Source organism: Octopus bimaculoides, chromosome 4 (assembly GCF_001194135.2).
Source record: "Octopus bimaculoides isolate UCB-OBI-ISO-001 chromosome 4, ASM119413v2, whole genome shotgun sequence".
NCBI classification, from domain to species: Eukaryota; Metazoa; Mollusca; class Cephalopoda; order Octopoda; family Octopodidae; genus Octopus; species Octopus bimaculoides.
In genome coordinates this window covers 95,176,194-95,190,605 of record NC_068984.1, presented here as the reverse complement: position 1 = coordinate 95,190,605, position 14,412 = coordinate 95,176,194, and the positions used below count along the sequence as shown (strand labels likewise).

At 39.7% G+C, this 14,412-nt stretch overlaps 1 protein-coding gene across 3 annotated transcripts in view; it reads left to right on the top strand.

Annotated features, from left to right (window-relative positions):
- The window catches only part of LOC106880552 (uncharacterized), a 64,101-nt gene that overhangs the window by 7,562 nt on the left and 42,127 nt on the right, over window positions 1-14,412 (top strand). The window contains exons 2-3 of one of the 3 annotated variants that reach the window (XM_052967289.1): window positions 3,411-3,526; window positions 4,034-10,535. The exons of 1 other annotated variant lie outside the window; for it this stretch is intronic. The gene's annotated coding sequence lies outside the window, so the exon portion shown is untranslated. The remainder of the gene's footprint in view (window positions 1-3,410; window positions 3,527-4,033; window positions 10,536-14,412) is intronic. One more of the 3 variants, XM_052967287.1, reaches the window with a different exon arrangement.

The window sequence follows — 14,412 nt, the reverse complement described above, 5'->3', positions numbered from 1 at the left end:
AATAAAAGGTAAAATCAATAATAATTTACCAGGTAGCCAGTGTGGCAATAAAAACCTTATAGGTAAATTTTACAAAATATCTTAATATTATATACATAATTATAAAAAGGAGTTAGCGTTACGCCTCACCACACACCGTAAGAAATAGACGCTAAAGTCTTTTTTTACTACCTTAAAATCTCCGAGAATAACACATTTTGTTGTAGTCAAGCAAAAGAAAAATAATGAACCAATAAGGCTGACTAACTACAGACACGTTTTGAACTTAAAGTAAAAGATAATTTTACTTATTGTTACTCTTCAGTATAGTATAAGTTCATGAGTATTTCAAAATATGCACGCAATCAGTGTCATCGTATGTCCGATATCTATCCACACTCGTAAAAATACACTGCCGAGTATAATCCATATCTTTCTTTTATACCCACGTGTGTATTAAGATCTAGACCGCAGTAAATGCAGTTTCGATCATGGAGTGAATTTATTCAAATATTATTTTAATAATAAAGGGTAAAATCAAGAAAAATTTTACTTTAAGTGCAAAACACGTCCATAGTTAATCAGCCTTATTGATTCATTAGTTTTCTTTTGCTTGCCTACAACAATGTGTTATTCTTGGAGATTTTAAGGTAGTAAAAAAGACTAGCATCTATTTCTTGCAGTGCATGGTGAGGCATAAAGCTGACCTCTTGTTATAATTATGTATATAATTATAAAATATTTTATATATATACACACATACACACGCGTGCGTGTGTGTGTGTGTGTATAATGGTAAAAATCAATAGAAAGAGTATTATTATCTTGCTGTGGGGAATGAAAAATCCAGTGTTTTGAACAGAATCCTTCTTAAAGGAAAAGTTGAAAGGAGAGAAATTAATGAAAGACAACAGAGTTTTACATCCTCTAACTTTAAAAAAAAAAAAATTATCTGCAACTGATAAGGAATGCAGTACCATGACAGCTTCATATGTGTAAGCAAAGTGATAACAGAGATAAACGGAGTGAGCGATAGGAAAGAGGAATGGAATGAGGAGGAGAAACAGGCAAGTCATGAGTGAGGCGAAGGGAAAAGATGAGGTGAGAAAGGAATTGAAGGATAAACGGTTTAATGACCTAAGAGGAAGTGTAGGAGTAGAAGGAAAATCATCCATTTAAGCCTGTTAGTGATATAGTTCCAAGTTTGAATATTAAATGTTATAACCTCTGTTTCCTGATAAGTGAGTGATGGAATGGCCTGTCATGTTGAACTGAGTGTCAACAGGTTGGCCTAGAATACATAGTAGTATGCTTCCAAAAGCAATCAGCAAGGGGTCGGCCTGTTTCCCCAATATAAAGGGTGCTACAAAGTTTGCATATGATACAATATATAAGGTTAGATGATGTGCAGTAGAAGTTCTGAGTAATATGATATTGTGACTTAGGCTCGGTGAAGATTGTAGTGCTGTTAATGTAGTGGCAAACTGCAAGCCATTCCATCACTCACTTATCATCGCTGAAAAAGTGTAAGAGAAAAAAGTGGGAAAATGTTTAGAGCAGAATGATTGAAAAATTGGAGAAAGAATAATTGCAATATGATACTAGTACAAAAGAATTTATTTTGTTCTTTGAGAGAGAAAAAATTAGTGAGGCACATAAAAGGACGAGAGAAATGTGAAGGTGTGTGTGTTTGTATTAGAGTGATAAGTATATAAATGGAAGGGAGGGAAAAGAATATATGAAAAACAAAACCAACAAGAGATGCAAAATGGAATGTGCATGTTCGGGGAGAGAAGAGAAAAGAACGAAAAAATAAGTATGTACTATAATCACATCAGAAATAAACTGTTTTAAATGCTGTATGGCTCACCACAAGTATTCAAGAGCTTTTACTTCCTAGGAAATGCAATTAGTAGGAAATGTGGTTGCTCTGAAAGTAAAGTAACCATTGTAAGAACAAGTGGAAAAAGTTCAAGGCATTGTTACCACTGCTGGCAACAAAGGTCTTTTCTCTCAGAGTGAAGGACAGGTTTTATTGATGCTTGTATTAGGACACATTGCTGCATGGTAGTAAGACATCGGTTTTAAATGCAGTGAACTTGAGAAAATTTAAGATAGCATGCTCTGTTGCATGTGCAAAGAAAGTCTACTTGAATGACAAAGTATAAATGCGTTAAGAGAAAATCTGAGAACAAAAAGAATTTGATGTATTGTGTAAGAAAGAACACTATGCTAGTATGGACATGTGATTTGTATGACAGGATAGCTGCTTAATATGGATTGGTTACAGCTCGGTCATTGGGCTGCAAGTTATTTTCCATCTAACCTATGCTTTCTGAGAAAAATGGACATCAGATATTTTTTTTAATCATTTATGCTTTGCTATCAGCTTAATCTCCTTCTGAAATAATAGACATGAACTGAACAGTGAAAGTAACAAGGTCAGATTAAAAAGAACTAAGAAAAAACACAAATATTCAACAGCCATGCAACAAGTTTGTCATCACAGTTCGCTTTGATATCATAATAAACATATACATCTTGGACCACTTGTAAAAGTGGAATACAGCCATTTAAAGGAAGCAAAAATACAAATCCAAGTTATAAGGTGTCTCTCTGCTTGAAGTACAGAATATTTAACCAGTGTACCATACCAGTAATTTATGGAGCAGAGACATGAGCAATGACCAAAAATATAGAAAGAAAAGGAAACTACATTGAATTATATAAGAAGAGAAAATGGAGATGGGCAGAGCATGTGGCTCTCCCAAATGAAAGCAGATGGACAAAATGTGTATTAAATGGATAGAGGTTCACATAGTTTGGGATGAGAGAAGATAAATGGAAAGATGAAATTGATGAAAATATGGGAATTCCATAGATGAAGGCAGCATGGAATAGGACTAATTGAAATTAGCTCAGAGAGACTTTTACATTGCAGTGGATTAATGGTTGAGAATTATGATGATGAATAGTGAAATGTATCCTATCTAATATTGAAAAATTTGGGATGGCCACAGTTGGAATGTCTGCTTGAGTGGGATGGGCTTTTGACTATAACAAAATAGATGGTAACTATAGATTGCTACTATCTTTTAGGCTGTTGTAGTTTTGATCTTTTTGGAGTGCCATAAGGATTAAAAACTATTGTGGTCTACTAAAAGGAGAAAATGTTCTAGCCTCCCTTTTTATATGGTATGGAGCAATTGCTGTGTGATGTTGAATTTTGAACTAAAAGCACAGAAATCAGAGCTAATTATTTTAGGGAGGCAATCTATCTGTTACATTATTTCTTATATGGCCTGTTCTGCAGATGTAAGCTGTTAATCTGAAACCTGTCATCCTCTGTATATTGAACTGCACTAACACCTAAAATTAAATTCTAAACAAGATATTTTAATGTAAATACTTTGTGTTTAATATTCATTTAGCTTAAAACTCAATGGAACTTGTAAGAACTGTGAATATCTTCAACTTACATTAACTACCTTGAGGAATTCTTTTCAAAAGATCTTTGAAGAAAAACATGAATTAATACAACACTTGAGTGAGTTACTGTCTTCCATTTCTTGCTGATAGTTTCTGTAATACCTTAATGTCACTAACAAATGGAGTGGGTGTGAGTGCTAGTCAGAGATGCTAAAAGAACTGTTGTAAAAAGTTTTGTTCTGAAGTTAATGATAGTTCAATCAAAATAAAATGGTAAAATTTTATCCTAAATTGCATTTAGTTTATCTGTTTCACAAATACATACATACGCATGAGTGTGCACACACATATATATAAGTTATATATATATATATATATATATATATATATATATATATATATATATATATATATATATATATAACTTTATATAGAGAGAAAAAGTGATAAATGACAGAGAAATAGTTTGATGAAATTTTTTTTTAACTATAAGAAAATTCTAATATGACAAAGTGTTTCATAACTTAAAAACGTGTAAATAATTTATATTATTATATTCAATGATAAATAAGTTATTTACATGCCTGCATTAATGCAAAATGCAAAAAAAATCTTTCAATTGCAGACCCATTGGAGGAAAAGTGTGCTTCCCTGCTGAAGCACAAACACCAACCCACCAGGGCAACACTGCAAACATTGAGATCAACAAGGAACAACATGCAGAAGACAGATGCTGTGCAAATGACTATTGGTTACAACTATGTGAAGACATCCAACTGTCATTTGAAATGAACAACATACACAGAATGAGGGTATCAAGAAAGCCATTGGCCCAAACCAAATCAAGATAGCTCCACTCAAATCCAGAACAGGGGAAGTCATCAAGGGCAAAAGAGAACTGCAAGAGAGATGAGTGGAACATTATTCTAAACTCTATGCCAAGGAAAACATCATCTCAGGCAGTGCACTAGATACCATAGAACATAGAGGAGCTGGACACACTGCCAACTTCTGAAGAACTGAGCAGAGCCATTGATGGCTTGCCCACTGGAAGTAGCCATATGCTGAAGCTACTGTGTCAGTGCTGGGAGGAGGGAACAGTCCCACAAGACATGTGAGACTGCAACATTGTCGCCCTATATAAGAACAAAGGGGACAAAAGCAATTGCAATAATTACCAAGGCATCTTGCTCTTAAGCATTGTTGGGAAGGACTTTGCCTGCATGGTCCTAAACAGACTGCAGAAAATCACTGAGAGGGTATACCCCAAATCTCAGTGCAGTTTCAGATCAGAATGCTCCACCATCAACATGATCTTCTCTCTTTGACAGCTACAGGAGAAGTGCTGAGAGCAAAGGCAACCACTCTTCACCTTCATCAATCTCACAAAGGCTTTTGACCTAGTCAGTAGAGACAGCCTGTTCAAAATCCTTGCCAAGATTGTCATCCAAGACTTCAGGATTGTCCAGTTGTTTTATGTGGATATGAAAGGCATCATTTAATTTGATGGCTGTTCTTTGGAGGCGTTCAAAATATGTAGTGGCATGAAGCAGGACTGTGTGCTTTCTCCCACCCTGTTTGGTATCCTCTTTGCAGTCATGCTGAAACATGCATTTGGGACATCAACTGATGATGTTCACCTTTCACACCAGATCAGATGGTAAACTGTTTCATCTGTTGAGGCTGAAAGTAAAATCCAGAGTGCACTAGGTACTCATCAGAGAAATGTTGTTTGCAGATGACGCAGCACTGACAGTGCACTCTGAAGAGCAAATGCAGCACCTCATGGACAAAGTTTCAAAAGTCTGTCAGGAATTCAGTCTAACTATTAATCTGAAGAAGACCAAAGTACTGGGCCAAAGTGTCGAGCACTCCATCACCATCAACAACTACAAGCTGGAAGTAGTCTATGAATTCACCTACCTCAGCTGTACCATCACTGATGACCTCCCACTGCACCCTGAGATCAGCAGGCAAATTGGTCAAGCATCCTTCACATTTGCCAGGCTCACAAAGAGAGTCTGGGAAAACAGAAAACTAGCTGCAAACATCAAGATTGCTGTCTTAAGGCATGCATCCTTAGTACGCTACTTTATGGCAGTGAGATGTGGAGCTTCTACTCCAGACAGGTGCAGCGTCTCATCTTTTACCTTCTTAATTTGAGACACATCTTGGATATCAAGTAGACCGACCACATCACCAGCACTGAAGTCCACAACCATGCCAAGATACCAAGTATACTCACCCTCCCCCAGCAGTGCCATCTGCATTGGCTCAGTCAAATACATTGCATGCTGGACAGGAGGATCCAAAAAAGCCTCCTGTGTGTGGAATTGGCCACTGGTACAAGAGCACAAGGATGACTTCATCTTCATTTCAAGGACATCTCAAGAGAGATGAAATTGTTTGATCGGACATCCTGAGATGGAAGGAGGTCGCTAATGATTGCCCATGCTGGAGACAAATACTACAAAAGGGGGGGAAGCAATGGAAAGAAAAACAAGAACTCCCTACCAAAGAGAAGTGCATTTGATGGAAGGGAAAAACCAGTAGCTCTGGCAGAGAGCTCCTTCAATTGGAGTCACTGCATACATAACTGCCACTCCTGTGTAGGCCTCTACAGCCACAGGAGACACTGCACTGCCATCAGCAGCTGACGCGATTTCTTCGGGTGTAGATCCATGGTCTCTCAAGACCAACGGATGCCTGCTAATGCAGAATTTAAGCTACGTTCTCAGGTGGAAGAAAGTCTTTGTTAAATACTAAATTCCCAACATGCCCAGAAGACGACCAGCATTGAGGAGAAGGGTCTGGAAGTTCAAAAATCCTGCGAATGTACAGAGATTTAGAAACATATTACTCAAAGTTTTTGACGAAATAGATGGGGTTATAGCATCACATTATGTGGAAGACAACTGGAAGTTTCTACAGGACAACCTTTTGAGGGCTACTGACCAGATCTGTGGATGGTGCAAAGTCCCCTCTCAACCCAAGGTAATATGGTGGTGGAACAATGTTGTTGAGAGGGCCATTATGGAAAAGAAACAGGCTTGGAAGGACTAGAAGAACGGTGGTAGCAGGAATTGTATCAGACTGCCAGAAGGGAACCTAGGAGACAGGTTAAATTAGCCAGAGGGGAAGCAGATAAGAAAAATTTGGCAATGTTCTGCACCATGAGGACCAAAGACTTGAAGCATTTCATGTTGCAAGACAGTGTGTGAGAGAATCGTGATGTTGTAGGAGAGAAATGTGTCCGCATGGATGATGATTCACTTGCATTAAACGAGGCTGCAAAGAGAGAGGTTTGGAGATGAAAAGTTGCTAAATGAAGAGAATGAATGGGAGACAGAGAGTCTGCCGAATGCTGACCCAACAGAGGGACCTACTATCTGAATTGACAGTGTAGTAGCGCCTAATATCAAACCCCATTTCTGGAGAGTTTATCCACACATGCGCAGGGACTAGTTCCGGAAGGAATACAGGAAGAGTCTCATGCGCATGCGTAGTCATTCATATCCAAGCGTTCCCGTGCATATTCGCTCTCTTTGCTCGCTGACCTTCGTGGAAGCTAGACGTCACAATGGCAGCTCTCTGACAACTCAACACTGGAGCTACATAGATACCCAGAGAGGAGAAAAATGACTTCTAACCACACAACTTCATTGACGGCGTCTCATCTAACCAAAGGGCGACATGCTACCGAATTCCCTCCTAGTGTGAGCAGAATTCTACTGTAATAAAATATTGTTGTGTTGTTAGTTTAAAACAGTATCTTAGTAGATAAAGCAATTAAGGGTATGAAGACAGGGAAAGCCCCCAGCCCATCAGGAATCACCGCAAAGATGCTCAAAATATTTAGTGGTGTCGGCTATAGTTTAGTCACCTGTATAGTCAACCAGGTGATACATGAAAGAGTCATACCCAATGACTGTAGTTAACTGCTACAAAGGTAAAGGTGACGCTTTAGATACAAATAATTACAGAGGTATCAAGTTGTTGGATCAGGTAATGAAGGTCACAGAGAGGGTCATAGCCCAACTAATTAGGGAGAGAGTAAGTTTAGATGAGATGCAGTTTGGGTTCATGCCAGAGAAAAGCACTACTGATGTTATATTTCTGGTAAGATAGCTTCAGGAGAAATACCTAGCCAAAGATAAACCTCTGTACCTGGCTTTCGTTGACATGGAGAAAGCATTTGACAGGGTCCCCCGATCCCTTATCTGGTGGTCACTGAGGAAACTAGGGATAGATGAATGTTTAGTGAGAGCTGTGCAAGCGATATACAGGGATGCTGTCAGTAAGTTGAGGGTTGGCAATGAGTACAGTGAACATTATGTACATTATTTACATTTGACGGATATTTGTCCTCATCTTGTTTGTTGTTAACATGTTTTGGCTGATATGTCCGGGGCATATGGCGTAGTGATTAAGAACGCGAGCTACTAACCCCAAGATTCCAAGTTCGATTCCAGGCTTTGACCTGAATAATAATAACATCAAAAAATACCTTAGGAATGAGAACCCAGGTTCGAAATTTCCCCAAGACACCTGATGAAGGCTGGAGGGTATATCAGCCGAAGTGTTGTGTTAACAAACAAGATGAGGGCAAATATCCATCAAATGTAAATAATGTACATAATTCCTCATCTCTTAAATATAGAACTAGAGTACAGTGAAGAATTTCGGGTAGAAGTAGGGGTAGGGGTCCACCACAGATCAGTCCTCAGCCCCCTCTTATTCATCATAGTCCTCCAGACAACAACATGATGCCCTTGGGAGCTCCTCTATGCTGATGACCTTGCTCTAATTGCTGAGTCACTATCAGAACTAGAGGAGAAGTTTCAGGTGTGGAAGCAAGGATTAGAATCGAAGGGCCTTAGTGTCAACCTAGCTAAAACCAAAGTCTTAATAAGTAGGAAGGCAGACAAACCACACATCCCTTTAGGTAGATGGCCCTGCTCAATCTGTAGAAAGGCATAGGTAGAAACTCTATAAGATGTACCCAGTGTAAGCCTTGGCCACATAAGAGGTACAGCAATATCAAAGGAAGGCTAACTGGGAAGATAGTTTTTGTATGTGGTAGATGCTCAGGAGCAATAAACACTGAAAATGTGCAGAAAACAACTTCTGTCACATTCCAGGGAAAAAAAAACTAGAAGTAGTTGATAGCTTCCGTTACCTAGGGACCAAGTCAGTAGCGGGGGTGGGTGCTCTGAAAGTGTAGCTGCTAGAATAAGAATAGCCTGGGCAATGATCAGAGAGCTCTTACCTCTGCTGGTGAGAAAAGGCCTCTCACTCAGAATAAAAGGTAGACTGTATGACGCATGTGTACAAACAGCCATGCTATATGGCAGTGAAACATGGGCTGCGACTGCTTAAGATATGCGTAAGCTTGCAAGAAATGAAACCAGTATGCTCCGCTGGATGTGTAATGTCAGTGTGCATACATGACAGAGTGTAGGCGCCCTGAGAGAAAAGTTGGAGTCAAGAAGTATCAGATGTGGTGTTCAAGAGAGACGACTGCACTGGTATGGTCATGTGTTTCAAATGAATGAGGACAGCTGTGTGAAAAAGTGTCACACCCTAGCAGTTGAGGGAACCTGTGGAAGAGGTAGACCCAGGAAGACCTAGGATGAAGTGGTGAAGCACGACCTTCGAACATTGGGCTTCACCCAAGCAATGACTAGTGACCGAGACTTTTGGAGATATGCTGTGCTTGAAAAGATCTGGTAAGCCAAGTGAGACCATAACCCATGGCCTATGCCAGTGGTGTATAACCAGCTCACTTATGAGTACCTTTCATTCATTGGACAATAAACTTTGCTTGCAAAGACATGTTGAGGCAAGTGAAATCAAAGTCAATGACAGTACCGCCTGATTGGCACTTATGCCAGTGGAATGTTAAAAGCACCATCCGAGCGTGATCGCTGGCAGGGTCGCCTTACTGGCACATGAAAACAACATTTGTGTGTGGTCGTTGCTGTTGCTGCCAGACTGGCTCCCATGCAGGTGGCATGTAAAAAACACTTTTTGAGCATGATCGTTGCCAATACTGCCCAACTGGCCCTTGTGCCGGTGTCACGTTAAAGCACCCACTACACTCTCAGAGTATTTGGCATTAGGAAGGGCATCCAGCTGTAGAAACTTTGCCAGATCAGATTGGAGCCTGATGCAGCCTTTGGGCTCACCAGAACTCAGTCAAACTATCCAACCCATGCCAGCATGAATAGTGGACATTAAACAACGATGATGATGATCAATGTTATAGGAATGCAAAGTCAAATGTTTAAAAGATTATGGAAGACAATTATAATAAAATTTATATAAATTAGTAAGAGGAATTTTTAATAAATGGAGGGGAATGTTAGTAATATGATTAAAAAATAACTAGTAGATATTATTAGTACAATAAACAAAAAGAGATATATTTATTACTAAAAGTCTAGAAAATTAAAGATCGTAAGCATAGAGAAAAAATATAATAATCCTTTCTACTAAAGGCACAAGGCCTGAAATTTGGGAGAAGGGGACTAGTCAATTATATCAATCCTAGTGTTTCACCGGTACTTAATTTATCGACCCCAAGAGGATAAAAGGCAAAGTCTACCTCAGTAGAATTTGAACTCAGAATGTAGTAATGGGTGAAATACCGCTAAGCATTTTGTCCATGCTAATGATTCTGCCAGCTCACCACCTTAATAATAATAATAATAATAAACTAAAACTAAATAAAAGTATTTAGAGACAATATTTATAAAATATAGGGATTGATATCAAGAAGAAAATATGAACAATATTAAATTTTAAAAAAAAAAGCTCAAACTGTCGGGTGCTAATGGGATGATGCTCCATGTTGTTTGAAAAATGTAGTCATGCGACCTCAAGAACGCAGAGCGCCTTCTGCTGAGAACTCGCCATTCTGAGTGTAAAGTTGCCAGAAGAACAACGCGACTAATGTGCCCCTGTGGCAGGCATTCAAAACTTAGAAAACTTTACTTCTACCCACTGACCTCAACCTTAAACATCGAATGTGGATTGTGATATGCTGATTCACGTCTGAGAGGAATTCTCTTATGCTGCAGGTGGTGGCCACATTGAACAATTGTAAAACAGGAATTAAAGTTGATGTGAGTAATACTTGTGACTTAGCTGGAGTTTTCTATTCCTTTTCCTTATTAAAATATTGTCTAATGAAGTCAATTCATTCTTTTTTAATAACCCCGTATATAAAAATATGTACCTATACATATATAACACACTTTAAATTATTGAAATCAGTTTATACACAGGTATGTATATAGATATATAGATACAAATACATTAATACCTATATATGTTCACAGACATACTAGTATAAGCATAAGAATGCAGATTCATGTGTGTGTGTGTATGTCTATATATATATATATATATATATATATGTATGTATATCAATACATATATTCTTTTACTTGTTTCAGTCATTTGACTGCACCTATGCTGGGGTACTGCCTTAAAGTGTTTTAGTCAAAGAAATCAATCCCCGTGACTTATTCTTTGTAAGCCTAGTACTTAATTTGTCTCTTTTGCTGAACCACTAAGTTATGAGGACATAAACATACCTGAATCAGTTGTCAAGCGATGGTGAGGGGATAAACATAGCCACAAAGACACACACACACATATATATATATACACACAATGGGCTTCTTTCAGTTTTCGTCTGCCAAATCCACTCACAAGTGCTGCTTTTTAGGTGCCGGCATGGGAGCCAGTCAGGAGGACCTGGCATCGACCACCTATATACATATTAAAAAAACATTCAGGTGCACACACACACACACACACACACACACACAAATATATATACATGAATAGGTCTATATATATAGATATGTACAAAGTACATTTGATACAATATACATACAAATATATATCGTATTTTAAGATATATAAGGAATCTTCGTGTGAAAGGAACTCCCTAATTTTTGGGGCTTAAAATTTTGAAAAAAGATTTTGTAGGGGATTATAATACAATCCATGTATAAGAAACTCGCATATTTTTTAAACCTAATTTTTGACAAAAAATAGTTCCTTATACACATTAGAATATGGTATATATATAAATATATATATATATCTGCTGAATTAATACAACCATAGAAGCATGACCAGATAAGTTTCTGTCTTTCTAGCCTCGCGCGTACTTTTCTATGTATTTTTGCCGTGATTCGTAATATCTTATTTAGTGCTCAAATTCATTTTCAGCTGTCCATAACAATGTCGCCAAATTCACTCAGTTATTCAAGTTTTTCAGTTTTAATTTTCTCACATAGTCACCTATCTCTATAATTCTGTCTTAGATTTAGCTGACCGAAAACCCTTATTTCTCAATTCTATTTCTACCATTCAATATTTACTGTGTCTATGTGACAGAAATCCAAAAAAAATATCTCTCTATCTCCCTCGTGCTCTGACCTAACCCCCTCCGCTTTACTCTGTCTCTTTCAATATCTACTCTCTCTCGATCCCACTCCCTCGCTCTCTGTCTCTCTTCTCTTCCCTCTTTTGATTGACCCCTTGCATCGCCAGGTCTATGAAACTAGCGCGTGCACCCCATTCCCACACTTGACCGAAATACCTCTGCAGCAATGGCCTTAGTGCAACAGCCCTCCCACCCCCACCACCAGTACCGGAAGTTCCTATATTCTACACCAGTACCAGGAGTCCCTGTCTTCTACACCAGTACCGGAAGTTCCTATCTTCTCCACCAGTACCAGAAGTTCTTGACTGTCTCCCATGAACACTTCTAAAGACTTCACGCCATTTCCCCCACCCCCACGTAGGGTTTACCCCCTATGTAAGGTAGCGATCATATGGTGCAAAATACGATAGTGTAGTAGATGCAGGCTGAAATGAATGCTACTGATTGTTTATGAATTCTGCAGAATGCGAGCTTTCTTTTCGGGTACATGACGCTGCTGTTCCCCACCCCAGGGTCTCATGGGCCCATACCTCCCACAGTTGGCACTGTCAATGTCGGCACTCTGAAAGGTAGGTCTGATGAGATTGTTGAGATGCTTGAATGGAGATGTGTTGATATCTGCTGCCTCCAAGAAGTAAGGTGGAGAGGAGGTTCTGCTAGGTTCCTCACAGGCAAAGAACACAGGTACAAGATTTTCTGGGCAGGGAACACAGACGGGGTCGTGGGCATGGGTATACTTCTTGCAGAGAAATGGGTGGATAAGGTAATCGAGATAGTTAGAGTGTGCGATAGAATACTTAAGGTTAGATTAGTCCTTCACCATCGGTTAGCAACCATTATCTCGGCCTATGCCCCTCAGCCTGGGCTACCCAACGGACAGAAAGACCAATTTTATGACACCCTCCTGCAGACTACCTCGTCGACGAATGACAGGAACCTTCTCTTTGTGGCTGGTGACTTCAATGGTCATGTTGGACAACATTCACGAGGCTTCTATGGCGTACATGGAGGCTATGGTTTTGTTTCCCGCAATGAGGAGGAAACCAGGCTGCTGGAGTTTTGTGATGCAAATGATCTTATGGTCTGCAATACTAACTTCAGGAAACCTGCAAGTCACCTACCGTTCTGGCAGACACACATCCTCGCCAGGAAAAGGGAAAGATGGCTGCTTATAAATGCCAAAACCTTCCCAGGCGAAGAATGTACCCCACAACATAGACTAGTAGTTAGTAACTTCAGGGCTAAGTGGTTGCCCAGAAGACAACCAGCATGGAGGAGAAGGGTCTGGAAGCTCAAAAATCCTGCGAATGGACAGAGATTTAGAGACTTATAACTGGAAGCCTCTGACGAAATAGAGGGGAATGTAGCTTCACATAATGTAGAAGACAACTGGACATTTCTACGGGACAACCTGCTGAAGGCCACTGACCAGATCTGTGGATGGTGCAAAGTCCCCTCTCGTCCGAAAATAAGGTGGTGGTGGAACAATGTTTTTTTACAAAAGAAACAGGCTTGGAAGAACGGTAGTAGAAGGGAATTGTATCAGACTGCCAGAAGGGAAGCTAGGTGACAGGTTTATTTAGCTAAAGGCTAAGCAGATAAGAAAAAATTTGCCAATGTTCTGCGCAATGAGGACCAAAGACTTCAGGTATTTTGTGTTGCAAGACAGTGTGTGAGAGAGAGTCGTGATGTCGTGGGAGAGAAATGTGTTTGCATGGATGATGGTACACTTGCACTAAACGAGGCTGCAAAGAATGAGGTTTGGAGACGCCACTATGAAAGATTGCTCAATAAAGAGAATGAATGGGAGAAAGAGAGTCTGCCGAATGTCAACCCAACTGAGGGACCAGCTATCCGAGTTGACAGTACCATGGTAGATAAAGCAATTAAGAGTATGAAGACAGGGAAAGCCCTCAGCCTATCAGGAATCACTGCAGAGATGCTCAAAGTATCTGGCAGTGTCGGCCATAGCCTAGTCACCTGTATTGTTAACCAGGTGATACATGAAGAAGTCATACCCAATGACTGGTGTAGCAGCATCATATTCAACTGCTACAAAGGTAAAGGTGACGCTTTAGATACAAATAATTACAGAGGTTAGATCAGGTAATGAAAGTCACGGAGAGGGTCATAGCCCAACTACTTAGAGAGCGAGTCAGTTTAGATGAGATGCAGTTTGGGTTCATGCCTGGGAAAAGCACCACTGATGCTATATTTCTGGTAAGACAGCCTCAGGAGAAATACCTAGCCAAGGATAAACCTCTGTACTTGGTTTTCATTGGCATGGAGAAAGCATTTGACGGGGTTCCCCAATCCCTCATCTGGTGGTCAATGAGGAAACTAGGGATAGAAGAATGATTAGTGAGAGCTGTGTGAGCCATGTACAGAGACGCTGTCAGTAAGGTGAGGGTTGGCAATGCGTACAGTGAAGAATTTCGGGTAGAGGTAGGGGTCCACCAATGTTCTGTCCTAAACCCCCTCCTATTTATTATAGTCCTCCAGGCTATAACAGAGGAATTCAAGACAGGATGCCCCTGGGA